Source organism: Bacillus rossius, chromosome 1 (assembly GCF_032445375.1).
Source record: "Bacillus rossius redtenbacheri isolate Brsri chromosome 1, Brsri_v3, whole genome shotgun sequence".
NCBI classification, from domain to species: Eukaryota; Metazoa; Arthropoda; class Insecta; order Phasmatodea; family Bacillidae; genus Bacillus; species Bacillus rossius.
The window spans coordinates 148,525,209-148,538,756 of NC_086330.1; the positions used below are offsets into that span (position 1 = coordinate 148,525,209).

Below are 13,548 nucleotides of genomic sequence, written 5' to 3' on the forward strand. Positions count from 1 at the left end.
TAACGTGCGTAAATAAGAACACGCATACTTTATTTGTCATTATTTTTATGTACAGTAAGGACTATTTCTAATATTTTAACTTGAGACCACCTTTGAATTTGCTGTTCTGCCACAAATATTTTCAACATATATATTTACTTGTACCACTAAGTACTTTATGTAATATCATGGGTGTACCAAAACGCTCAAGTGAGGATGATAACGTAATTTCCCCTATGCGTTAACCTAACTCACTACTTAAAACTAACACTAATTTTAAAATTACTACACTCATAACTAACTACAATTCCTAACACTAATTTTAATTCCGAAATTCTATATTCAAAATTTTTTTAAATCACTATTAATTATTTGTAAATTATTAAGTTAGGGCTATTCCACTTCTGACACCCAAATGTTACGGTTTTAAAAATCGTTGAGTGGGAAGAACTGGGTTTGTATAGGGATAGCCCAATTATTATTTTTGCATAGTTTTGTTGACTGCTAATATTTACAACACTAATACATAATCTTACTTAAAATGCGTACTAATCAATTACTCGCACTCAGTATCTCAAGTCCTTACACACCGCACCCCTCGCGCAACTCTCGCCGCAGCACTCCTCGTGTACCTCCGTCACGAACTCTCGTCGCACTCCGTCGCCGCCGTCGCACCTCTCCTCACCAAGGAGCTCACTCCAACTCGCCGAGCAACTGTCGCGGAGGCCGACGCCCAGGCTTATATAGACCCTGGCGCCCTTCTAGAAGTGACGAGCGCGGCTGGGGCCAGTCGCGTCATCCTGTGCCGACCCGACGCCGTAGCTCGCGGGATGGCCCGCGGAATTCCCAACGGCTCTCCGGCGCCGTGCCTGGGCGTCGCGTGGGGAGCGGGAAGGAGGACGGGGTAGCGACGACCCTTTTAATCCGGGCAGGCACTCGTGGCATGTCTTACGTCAATTGATGGCGCATGACGTCAGTGACCGTGCGGGGCCGCCAGCTAGCACCGAACCCGGCGCGCGTCGCGGCCCTGCTTGCCCTTGTAACAATATTTATTTTTAAATGTTCGAAATAAATATTCCGTGTTAGTAAAAATATCTAATTAACGTCCGTGATGTTATAACATGGAAGATGTATGAGGTTCAGCGATACTTGACGCAGCCTGTGGGGAAGAAATTCAGTCTACAAAGTACCCATGCGATTATTTAGTTGAAGTGGTTATGATTCGATAAATCTAAAAACAGTTGGATAAAACTTGCTGATGTTATATAAATCATTATGTATTGTATTTTTTGAACAATTTATGTTAATATATGCACGTCTTAAGGGGGCTGCTTACAAAAAAAATCTGTTTTTTTATGACATTTATTCATCCTGTGCAGAGCATCTCGTGTACCCAATTTGATATTATTTAGGCATATAATTTTTAGATAAATGGCTATCAAATATTGATAAATTTCAATTTTGAATCCTACAAAACATGAAAACGAAACAAGATATGACAATAAAATTTGGTATAACTTATGTATGTTTAGTAATCTATTGGAAGAATTAGTTGAAATTGCTCATAAATTGATACGAAAAAAAGTGTGCAGGCATGTAAATACATAATTTTTCATTATACTGTAAAAGCCCCATGGTTAAATCTATATCAAAATAGGAATATGCACGAAGGCATTCAGATTTCATTTTATTATTTATGTTTCAAAATGTTGGATTATAATAAAATTACAGCAGATTTGTACTATCCAAGCAGTGCATGTATTTTTTGCGCCTGGCATTCTGAGAATATATCGGACGCAGCCCGCAGCACTGTAGGTGCCACAGTGTCTGGTGTTATCACGTCTCCAGCCAGCGCGGCTCGACACGGCCCGATCTCCTGGGGCGCGCTGTTGCCGCGCCGCCGGCAGGTATACGAGCCCAGCTTGTTGCCCCCACATTCCAGGGTAGTTTCGCTGACCTTCGTGAACCACTGTACATAGTCAAAACACAAATGCGACAGCGTAAAAAGAAAGACAATTCAAAATAAGGATACGGTACGATACCTAATAGTTATTTATTTTCTATAAAAAATATAAGTATTAAAATGATGCATCCCATTTCAAGTCATAATTTTAAAGTAATGTCAATAAAACTTTTAAAACGTGTAGATTTTTAATAGCTTAACTTTCACAAACTCAAAAGTAAATATATTGCATAATTTTTTATAGTTAACTGCCAAAGTAACATGGTTTTTGATATCGGGCAGTACAAATAAGAATAATTAAACGTATTACTAAACGGAAACTGTTTATGCATGCATAAAGGCAATGCTAAGGGTTACTTCATTGGGGCTGTATGGTTTTAATTTCATTTAGCTGTCAAAATCCTCATAAATTAAAGAGTTTTGAAAGGCTGAAAATTGTTATCAATAAAAAAATTCCCAACTTAATTATAACTATATCATGAAATAGCCAGTATAATTTCATTTAAATTTTAAAGTTTCAGTTTAGTAATCAATTTAAATTCTACTTATTTTTACTGACCAAAATCGTTAAAAATGTACTTTTGGGAGCTAATTATGTAAAAAATTACTTAATGCAGTGATTTTTCACTTTGTGAATATAAAAAAACTAAAAATTCTGAAGTTTGACAAATTTTAACGTAAATCTATAATTGAAGAGTATAATTCCAAAACTCGCCAAGTCCATTTTCCTACTTTGTGGGAAAATTCACTTTTGTTGCTGTCCTTCAACTATTTAACACATCATTGTGATATTACCAGGTGTAATCCTTCTTATATTTAATTTTTATTTGATAAGGTGCGTGTTAATCAGTACAGTTTTATGAATTGTATAAATATCAAAACATATCCCAAAACCAGCTCAGTCCTAGGACTGAGCGAGTTTTGAGTGTTTTCATTAGAGTTTAAAATACTATTCACATTATAAAAAGTTGATTGATAAATTAATTCCAAGAAATTACGTTACTATGCCTTTGAATTTCAATTATACTATGGGTTAATATAAGCCGTGTTTTGTTATAATTATCAAAAGTATATTTTTGATGATATCAAAGGACAAATAAACATAATATCCCAAGCACACAAACCAATTTCCATTCTCTGACATGTACATTAGCAGTCAGTTACATAAAAAAATAATGTGTATGAAAATTACACTGGATTACATACTCAAATAAGTTCATATCTATTGTTGTGGTTCATTTTCATAGAATTTTAACATTATCATTGTTTTTTTTGCTGTTGGTCATACTGCCTTCTCTTATAGCTATTAACACGGTGTTGTAAAAATCTTGGGCATCTTCTGGAACCGTAAAAAATTTAAGTAGTTTTTCAACATCCTTTGCCTTCTCTGAGGAAACTTGATTTGCAGGAGCAATAATCTCAGCACTCTGAAGATAATCGGAAAAATTTGGTCCTTTTTTTGAAAATTGTGCACGAAGTCTCCCCCCAATCATATAAATCCCACACAGTTACCTTCACACCATATGTATGTTTAGTATGTGTGATAACCTTCTGTTGGGATATTTTGAATGGTAGAACAGCTTTGAAGCGACTTTTTGCCACTGATTTATAGTCTTTCACTTGCCAATTAACTTTGCACTTAGCAACCATTCCATGCTGCGACAAAATCTCATTATAACCTGAGGACTAGTGAATGATTCCTTTCTTCGAAAATTGTTTGACCCTTCAAAGATGCTACTCAATGAAGTAAACAATGAACTCATCAAGTTGTTTATGACTCTACCAGGCGTGAAAAATGGCAACCTCTCCTCTGCAGACATTGCTCGTGGCTCGTGAAGGAAATCGTCAAGGAGAGAACACAGTGCTCAAAGGCAGAAATAGTATAAATTCTTTTTCCATGAACAATGAATTTCCTGACTTTGCATGTCTTTCCCTGAAATTTGTTTGGATCCCTTGCTGTAATGTAGACAGCGAGAGATTTTTCTCTTCTTATAATACAGTTGTCTCGGACAGACGGCATAATTTGTTGGACGAAAATGTGGAAATAATGACCACTCTTGCATTTGAAGAATGTGAATAAACTAATCATTTTATTATTCCTTGGGCAACTACGTAGTCTTGAGTGCAAAATTTTTGTGATTTTGGTAATGATAATGCAATGTTTGTATTTTATACTTTAAAGCTTTTGAGTTTGAAGGGTTTTTCACTTTTAAATGTTAGTTTTAAACATTGTGATCATTCATAATTGAGTTCATTTAACTTTTTCTTAAAAAAGTTATGCTTAAATACATTTCGCCGCTTTTGGCATTTTTCCTCACCACTTTTGGCATTTTTGCTCACCGCTTTTCACTAATTTTACTCATCGAAAAGTACCTGTCCCTAGGTATTGCTCATAATGATATTAAAGACGCAACTACCACCATCATATGGGTTTTTGGACTGAGCGAGTTTTCAGGACGACAGTGCCAAGGACTGAGCAAGTTATGAGAAATACTTGCATCTTTCAAACCCTATAACACAGGGACCGGGCTACTTTCGATGACAATTGATATTTTAAAAGATGGAGACATATTTTAACTGAGTTGAACTGCAATTATCTCAGTTTCGCCAAAAAATGGACTTAGCGAGTTTTGGAATTATACTCTTCAATTATGACCTGAAAAGTGACTAACAGTGCTTCACTGTAGTTCAAATGCTTACCTTTGCATGTAAAAATATTTCTGATCTGCTATGATTTATAGATTTAGGCCAAACAAACGAAATTTTATTCATTACTAGCTGCCCCGACAGACTTCGTTCTGTCAAAAGTTATTGGCGTATCGCAGTCCAATAGAAAAAATATATGACTTATTTCATAGTGATCACTTTATTTATTTAATGTCTCAATAATAAACAACGATTACTTAAAACATTAAGTTTTTGGTTTCGTATACTGCTAGACTTAATAATGCTATGGTACGCGATATTTTTTGTTTGATTACTGGCGCGTAAAAAAAAAATTAAGCTGAAGGTTTTCCAACGTGAGAGCAGGCAACAAACAACTGTCCATGAGAGAAGCATGGGTTTTCAAGAATAACGCCCCAAACACTCAACGAATGACCCTGGGATTTATTTATGGTCATAGCGAAAGAAAGCCACACTGGAAATTGCAGTAGTTTAAATTCAAATGGTACGTCAGTTGGTACCATTGGGATGCGAGGTATCAGCACATCTTCTACTTTATATTTTCCCTTTAGAATGGTTGCTTTGATCACATTGTTCAGTAATTTTTTCACTAATAGTCGTGTGCCGTTACAAAGACGCGGTTTGTTGATATTTCGCATCATCGTGACCACCGATCTTACTTTTAACTTTAAGATAATGAGGCGGCAGGCAATCCTGGCAAATAAAGTGAGTTCAAAAGTTATGTTGGATAGTTGACAACATAATCTTGGTTAGTTGCGCAATCAACTGATTTGTATGTCCTTAATTCACCGTCAATTTCATTTTGAATTTTGAAATTTATTTAATTTACATTCGTGTTTTTGGCAACTAATATAGCTCGTTCGTTCAACCAAAAATTATCTCTGTGATTCTGAGCGACGTTTGGGAACATCTCATGAATGAGCTCAGTATTTGATTCAGTAAACTGACAAAAATTGACAGGAAATGTAATGCAACCAGTCAAAACGTCTACAGGGATTTTACCAATGTCAATGAGTTGTTTTGAAAATATTTCTCCATATCGATAATTTTGCAATTCAACACTCATATTCTTGCTTAAATTTAGTATCTTAACGTTTTTCCACAAAATGGAGGACTTTAAACATGCATTGTGTTCATCCGCTAGCGTTGATCGTGGAATCACTGGTATTGTTTGACGAAAATCTCCTGCTAACAAAATCATCGCTCCACGAAATCGGTTTTCATTGATTCGCAGATCTTTCATAGTTCTGTCTAATACCTCCAAAGACTTGTTATGTTCCATACAGCCTAATCAACTTGAAGGCATACCAAAGATAATCCTTACGCGCCTTTGTTTCGTTTTGATTGACGTCAAATGTTTGACAGCTAGGGTGTTTTAATTTATTCTGTGGTTTGTATGGTAAAAGAAAAATGTTGATTTTACTGGTTTCCTCGCAATTTTTAATTTTTTTCTCTCCATAAGAACCTTCCTTGTGCCTTAACGAACATGTAAAAAAAATTAGTCGAATTGATCGAGCGTTCTCGATTTTTGCGCTTAGCAACACATTTGGCGATTCATTTTTATTTATATTGTCGCGGGTTGAAATTTTGCAGGGTTGTTGAAATCAAATTTAGGGACTTTACTGACGGGACTCTGGGCTGGCTGCTCTGTTCACTCGTCAGCGCAAGTGGCGTGACCAAGTAATTGGGGCACGGGGCCGGCGCGGCGCGCTGCGGGCTTGCAGAATTTTGTTTGTTTGTTTGGCCGCACGCTGGCGCAGCCACGGGCCGCAGTTACTGGGGCGCGCTGTCGTAACAAGCCGCGCGGTGTGGCCTGCACATTGGGGTAGAGGGGGGGTAGTCTTCCCAGATGTTCTAGTTAGTTGTTTAGTAAATTTGACTTCAATAACGAGCTTTTGTTATGGTAGGCGCGGCAGGGCGCGCGAATTTAAGCGCAAGTGATTGGTGACTCGGGGCTCACTCAGGCGGAGGCTATGCGTCTCACCTGTGGTCACGAGTTGTTAGTTCGTTCGTGATGTAGGAATTCAGGCTCACTCAGGCGGAGGCTATGCGTCTCACCTGTGGTCACGAGTTGTTAGTTCGTTCGTGATGTAGGAATTCAAGCTTTCGGGCGGAAGCTATGGCCGACGCCAGAGGCCACGAGTCGTTTAATTTAAGTTAGGTCATAATGTAGTCATCTTCAAGCTTTCGGGCGGAGGCTATGGCCCTCGTCAGGGGTCACGCGTCATAGTTTTTAAAATGTAATGTTCGTTCGGGATTTCAAGGGCAGGAGAGGCCCCTACGTTATTTTTTTAAAGTAATCGATCAAGAAAGGCTTTTCGGAAAATGTGAGTATGGACTTATCTTTGTTTTAATTTTAAGTATTAATTATGATTTGAGGTATTCGGAAGGACTAGGGAAGTGTTTAGTGAAGTTCTCTCATTCTCTCTCTTGTAAGGTCGTTCAATCGTTAAGGAAGTAAAGAGATTATTGTTTTAAATTGTAATCCCGCTATTTAAATGTTCTTTAAAATGATGTTGAGTATTTGACTTTAAGAATAAAATAATTTTAATTAAGTATTATGTTATTTTGCAAAATCTCCTTAGTTCAGCTCTCACCAGACATCCTGTACGGGATGACGAACCTATGATCCTAGGTACAGTAAAGTATTTTATGAAGTTAAGACTAGTTGATGCCAAGCGAGTTGTTTCTATGTAAAGAGCTACGATTCTCTCCCCCCTCTGAAAGTGGATCGTGACAGAAATGGCGGTGGCACCGGCTAGGTGCACGTGACAGAAATGGTAGAGTTCGCCGGATAGGTTCTATTTCTGGAGAGAGAGAGAGGTAGATTTTTATGTTTATTATTAAGTTAGTTTCAGCTTCTGATAGCAGGTTATTAAGAGTTTACTTGAGGAGAGGATTACGGAATTTTAGTCTATAGTGGAGGAAGTCTTTGAGATTTTTTTTTTGACGTAACAGATGATTATTTGAGTATACTTGTAAGGATAAAGTTTATAGTGATAAGTTGTTTTAAGTCGTTGAGTTTATCGGGGATTTTTACGTGAGGAGAATACGTTATAATTTAAATACTTAATAAAGATAATGCAAGTGGTTTAGTTTTATTAAAGTTAATTTAAGATTGTAGGTTAAGAGAATTATAATTTAAAATAAAAATTTTTTGTCGTAAATAGGAATTATTTTCAAGTGAAGTTTGTTTTGTTGTCGTGCGCGTAGGAGACGAGACGTACGAATTAAATCAGTCGAGGGAAGGATAAACGTTAGAAAGGAATTAAAAAGAAAACGAGAGTTTATGTAAAAGAGAGTTATAGAATTTATAGTGATGTTTTGTTTTAATTAGAAAAATGTTGAGAGTTGTTTCAGAACGACACGTCAGTGGACGTGGCAGAGTGAACACGTGACGGGGAGGTGCTGAGACCTAGCGGAGAACGGAGGAACCGCAAGCGAGGGTTGGCGCACCTGATGGAATTCGGTGACGTCACGAGCACGTACAGAGACGTGGACCGTGGACGGCCGTGACCTTGTTTTGATCAGCTGTACGGTAACTTAGCGATAAGAAAATAGACTATTGGTTAAATAAATTTAAATTTAAGTGTGTTTTAGAAGAAGAGGAACTTTCAGTATGTAAGTAATTTATTTTAAGAAGTGTATGATGTATAGGCTAGAAGTGTTTCGTTGTAAGTTGTTTATGTTTTTGTTAGTTAAATTCTACCTCGGTTTTAAAAATATTTTTTTGGGATTTGTAAACATTATTAAGGAGGTACACTATAAAATCGATAAGCATTGAGAAAACTGGGAAGGCTAGATTTTGTGTGTAGAGGGAATTTACTCCAAAAGAACAGAGAGACAAAATTAATGTTTTCATTAGGGCGAGGGACCCTAAGGTGAGGCGTTGTGTCCCTGGGAAGAAAGGGAATTGTAGCGCAGACCATAGGAGATGGGCTGACTACGGAATTAAGGGTCAGGAGAATCCTGAGAGTTGTGAGTAGTTTGGGGCAGGAGTTCCCCATGGTAGAACCGAAGTGGCTATCCTGTATGGGATAGGGTACCATTTCAATGAAGTTTGTTGGTGGGGTTAGAGCCCCCTGTGTAGTGGGCCTATAGCAGATAGGCACTACAGTGAAATTTTTGGTTATTTTGTGAGGTAAATTCCCTGGAGGTTAAGTAAGATTGGATTCAGTTAGGAAGGAGGGAAATGAGAAACATTGCTGTAGAGAGTTAGTGTACTTGCCTAATGTGAAATTGAATTTTACTAAATTAATTTAGGAGAAAGTTTTGTTCGGTAAATAAATAATAATGGAAGATAGCTAGATAATTAATTAATTTTTTTTGAGTAAGGTGTTTTAAGTAATGAAATAAAATAAGGTGAAGTAATTTGAATAATTGGGGAGGAGTTTCTTTAAGAGTTTAGATAATTGTTTTTGAATTTATTGAGATATTCAGCCAGTGAAGTTTGAGTGTGAGAGATACAGTGAGATTTTAAGGAAATCGGTTGTTTATTAATTAGGACAAATGAGATTTTATGATTAAGAGTCAGTAAGCATAGTTAAAATTTACGACATGATATTTGTTGACAGTTTACAGTTATTAAGGAGAAAACAGAGTAATCTATTTATTTTTATTTTAATGGTTTGAAGATAAGATTATGAATTTTTTTTTGGAAGTTTCTTTGGCATGTTGGAATAATTTTTTTTGATTTTTAGAATTTACAGAGAAAATTTAATTGATTTACATTAGTTTGGAAGTATGGAGGTTTAGTGTTCGATTAGCCCTAACTTGATGGTCGGATCCCAAAAGAATGCCGTAAAACCGATAGCCAATTGAGAGGAATGCTGTAGGCGCTTGTGTAGAGAGGGGTTGTGGGAAAACTCCTTGGGACTGATGGCAGATCAGGGGCCCTAAATAGTGTGTGATGCTGTAAAACCAGTGCAGGGAAAGCCTGGTATGCTTAAATTTTTGGGCACAGGTTAGGTAAACCTGGGGTTCCATGGGATTTAGTCATGTTAGCTGCTGTGAGACATTAAGATTTCCAGGCTCCATAGTAAATTCAATGTAAATTTTTGTTTTCTTAAAATAATAAATTTGTTTTTAATTTTTTTGAGATATTTGATTTGGAACAGTGAATACAGACCCCGAGGAATAAGAGTTGTCATGCTGTGAGAGGAGAAGGTGGTAGGCCTAAAAGGGTACAGGCACCACAGAGGTTATGTGCATTGCATAATTTAAATATAAGGAAACTTGAGAATTTGAAATTTTGTTGTTGGGTTGTACACCCATAAGAAGAGTATAGGCAGAATTTTTATTGTTATGAGATGTCTAATTTAATTGAAAAGAAGAAAGTTTAAAGATGCAAGGTAACATTATTATTGTAATAATTGAAAGAGATTAAGAGGTAGAGAGAAATAGGCAGTTTTTGTTTGTAAGTACTAAAGTTTACATATAGAAATTTAGTAACTAAGAATGAATAATAAGTTAAGTCTAGTGTAAAAGTTTTTTTTAAGTTTGTTAAGTTAAGAGTCACAAGTAAATTTTTTTTTAGAGAGAATGTCTTTGATAGGAAGTATTAGAAACTTATGGGAATTTTAGGGTAACATAAATAATGTAGGTAATGAATAATAAATAGATGGTAGGTCTTAAGTTAGGATTAACATTTGAAGCAGAATTTAATTAAGAAGAAGGAAAATAAATAGGCCTAATGAAAAGAACAAAAAAGGATTTTATGGTAAAGCATTTTTTTTAAGTAATAAACAATGAATAATAATGTTGTTTCAGGGTAATGTGTACTAATAATACAATTTTTTTTTAGGACCAAAGAACAGGAATTATGTAATTTAAATTAACATGTATTTTTGAAACTGTTACAGATTCCTTAAGATGAGCTGAGCAGCAGTCCAGTTTACAAGATGACAAGAGTTCGAGAGACAAGATACAAGATCACTGAAACAAGAGCCAAGACTGAAGATTCAAGAGAAGAGAAAGCTGGCAGCCATGGACTTACAAGTGGAGATTAATAAGGTCATGTAAAGTTTTATTTTTTTTTATGGAAGACAGTAACTGGAGTTTTTTTTGTTATAAACATTATTTACAGAACTTTTTAGGTTATAGTAATGTAATGGAACTAGTGAGTTGTGGTAGCTGTCAAAAAGAACTAATACCTTAAGTTTAATTTTTAAAGTTAATTTTCTTAATTTACAGAGGGATTAGTAGTTTTTTTTTAAAACCTTATTTAGGTTGGAATTTAAATACAATAGCTTATTATAAATGTGTACGAACAGTTCAAGTTCACAGTACTGATAGGTAGGTCAGATGATCTTATTGATTTTGATGATTTGTTGTTTTGAGTTGATTTTTAAGTGTTGTGAATTAGACAATGAAATAGTTCTGAAAACTTAAATTATTTCAAGCTAAGAAATAGTAAATTTAATTGTAACTCGAAGGACACCAGAATTTACTTTTTTTTGAATTAGTAATGTTTGAAAATTTTATACTTTACAAGAAAGGTTATAAACAAACAGATCGGATGGAACAAGGATGCAGTAAATCACAATTTCATTTAGAATTATTGATTAGCTTTTGAGGTTATGAAGTAAAAGTAATTATAGTTTAAAAGTTTGAATAAAAAAATGTTTTTTTTTATTTGTTTGAAATAGAAAGTTTAAAAGTTAATTAGTCATGATCTAGGTGGGTGATGGGGTGGGAATTGGCCACTCTTTTTCCCTATAACCTCCCTAACATGGCCTTCTATTACAACTAACAGAAATAAAGAAGAAGAAAAATGAAGAATTATTAGTTAGAATGTTTTTTCATGAAGATACCTGATGAACTTTTTTTTATTGTTGGGAAGAATAGTAGCAAGATTAATCAGATGTTTTACTCCGAAGAAGAAGAAGAAGATAAAGCAGTTTTATGACTCGACAAGCCAGAGATTGGTGTTTCCCCTCTGCGCTTCTATTGACTACGTTGTTTACTCTCATGGGATAGCTGGTTCGGCACCATGGAGAGAGATTGGTGGGCATTGTGGTTGCCCCCAGAAGAAAAGAAGAGTAGAAGAGGTTATGGGTGGGTCATGTGAACTGACCTTCAACCCAGTTACTTCGTGGGGACTATTTGCTGTATAGAGAAGATCAAGACTCAAGAGTTAGGGAAAATCATTGGAGGTCATGTTTCCCTTCCTTAAGTTTTTCCTATCAAATTATTTGCCTGATTAGATTATGCTAAGGGTGGGATACTTTATGTTAGCAGTTGAATTAATTAATTTTATTTTTTTGTGTGTTTGCATCCTTGCCCATCGATTGCAGTTTAGTAGTTAGTTTTGTATTTGTCAGGCGTGATGGTAATGCCTGTTGATGATGTTTCAGAATTGTAATCTGTTCGTGATGAGGATGGCACAACTCCGAAGCAGATGTGGGGAGAAGTTGTGAGCTGCCCTGGAAGCCAGTCCAGTAGCTGTTGGAGTTGAGTGGTGTTTGCTGATGGCCAGCCCAGGGAGCTACTCTTCTCGACAACACTGACTTCGAGGAGTTGCACCAACCTTCACGAGATAAGAGTTTAATTAATTGAAACACTGTAAGGACACTTAATTTTTTTTGAAGAACGAAAGAAGTATGGTATTAAACGGAAACCGAAAAAAAAAATAATAATAATTATCAAGAATTTGCACATTGTTTAACGAATACTGAGAAACTAAGAACAGTAATTTAATTTGTAAAGAGAGCTTCACTAACAGAACAATTTTTTTAGAATTGAGAACTCGAGCCTCTGAAGGTTCCTGTGAGAACAAACCAGATAAAAGTTTTACATTTAATTTTATGAATACTTGTTGTTTTAAAATAAATCTTATGCAGAATCTAGATGTATGTTCAGACAGCAAGGAACTAAGAAAATTATTATTTTTGTGAAATGAGGAATTTATAGTTATGGTTTAATGGAAAAAGACAATTTGTAATTTTGAGGTAGCTCGATGGGGCTCGAGCTCTGTGAGGGGAGGGTTATGTCGCGGGTTGAAATTTTGCAGGGTTGTTGAAATCAAATTTAGGGACTTTACTGACGGGACTCTGGGCTGGCTGCTCTGTTCACTCGTCAGCGCAAGTGGCGTGACCAAGTAATTGGGGCACGGGGCCGGCGCGGCGCGCTGCGGGCTTGCAGAATTTTGTTTGTTTGTTTGGCCGCACGCTGGCGCAGCCACGGGCCGCAGTTACTGGGGCGCGCTGTCGTAACAAGCCGCGCGGTGTGGCCTGCACATTGGGGTAGAGGGGGGGTAGTCTTCCCAGATGTTCTAGTTAGTTGTTTAGTAAATTTGACTTCAATAACGAGCTTTTGTTATGGTAGGCGCGGCAGGGCGCGCGAATTTAAGCGCAAGTGATTGGTGACTCGGGGCTCACTCAGGCGGAGGCTATGCGTCTCACCTGTGGTCACGAGTTGTTAGTTCGTTCGTGATGTAGGAATTCAGGCTCACTCAGGCGGAGGCTATGCGTCTCACCTGTGGTCACGAGTTGTTAGTTCGTTCGTGATGTAGGAATTCAAGCTTTCGGGCGGAAGCTATGGCCGACGCCAGAGGCCACGAGTCGTTTAATTTAAGTTAGGTCATAATGTAGTCATCTTCAAGCTTTCGGGCGGAGGCTATGGCCCTCGTCAGGGGTCACGCGTCATAGTTTTTAAAATGTAATGTTCGTTAGGGATTTCAAGGGCAGGAGAGGCCCCTACGTTATTTTTTTAAAGTAATCGATCAAGAAAGGCTTTTCGGAAAATGTGAGTATGGACTTATCTTTGTTTTAATTTTAAGTATTAATTATGATTTGAGGTATTCGGAAGGACTAGGGAAGTGTTTAGTGAAGTTCTCTCATTCTCTCTCTTGTAAGGTCGTTCAATCGTTAAGGAAGTAAAGAGATTATTGTTTTAAATTGTAATCCCGCTATTTAAATGTT

General features: G+C 36.7%; 1 long non-coding RNA gene across 1 annotated transcript; it reads left to right on the forward strand.

The window, feature by feature from the left end:
* The first annotated feature begins 6,204 nt into the window (after positions 1 to 6,204).
* On the forward strand, positions 6,205 to 12,258 carry LOC134546268 (uncharacterized). The gene is made up of 2 exons (XR_010079121.1): positions 6,205 to 8,248; positions 10,489 to 12,258. It is a non-coding gene; the product is annotated as an uncharacterized LOC134546268 (long non-coding RNA).
* Positions 12,259 to 13,548: the final 1,290 nt, after the last annotated feature.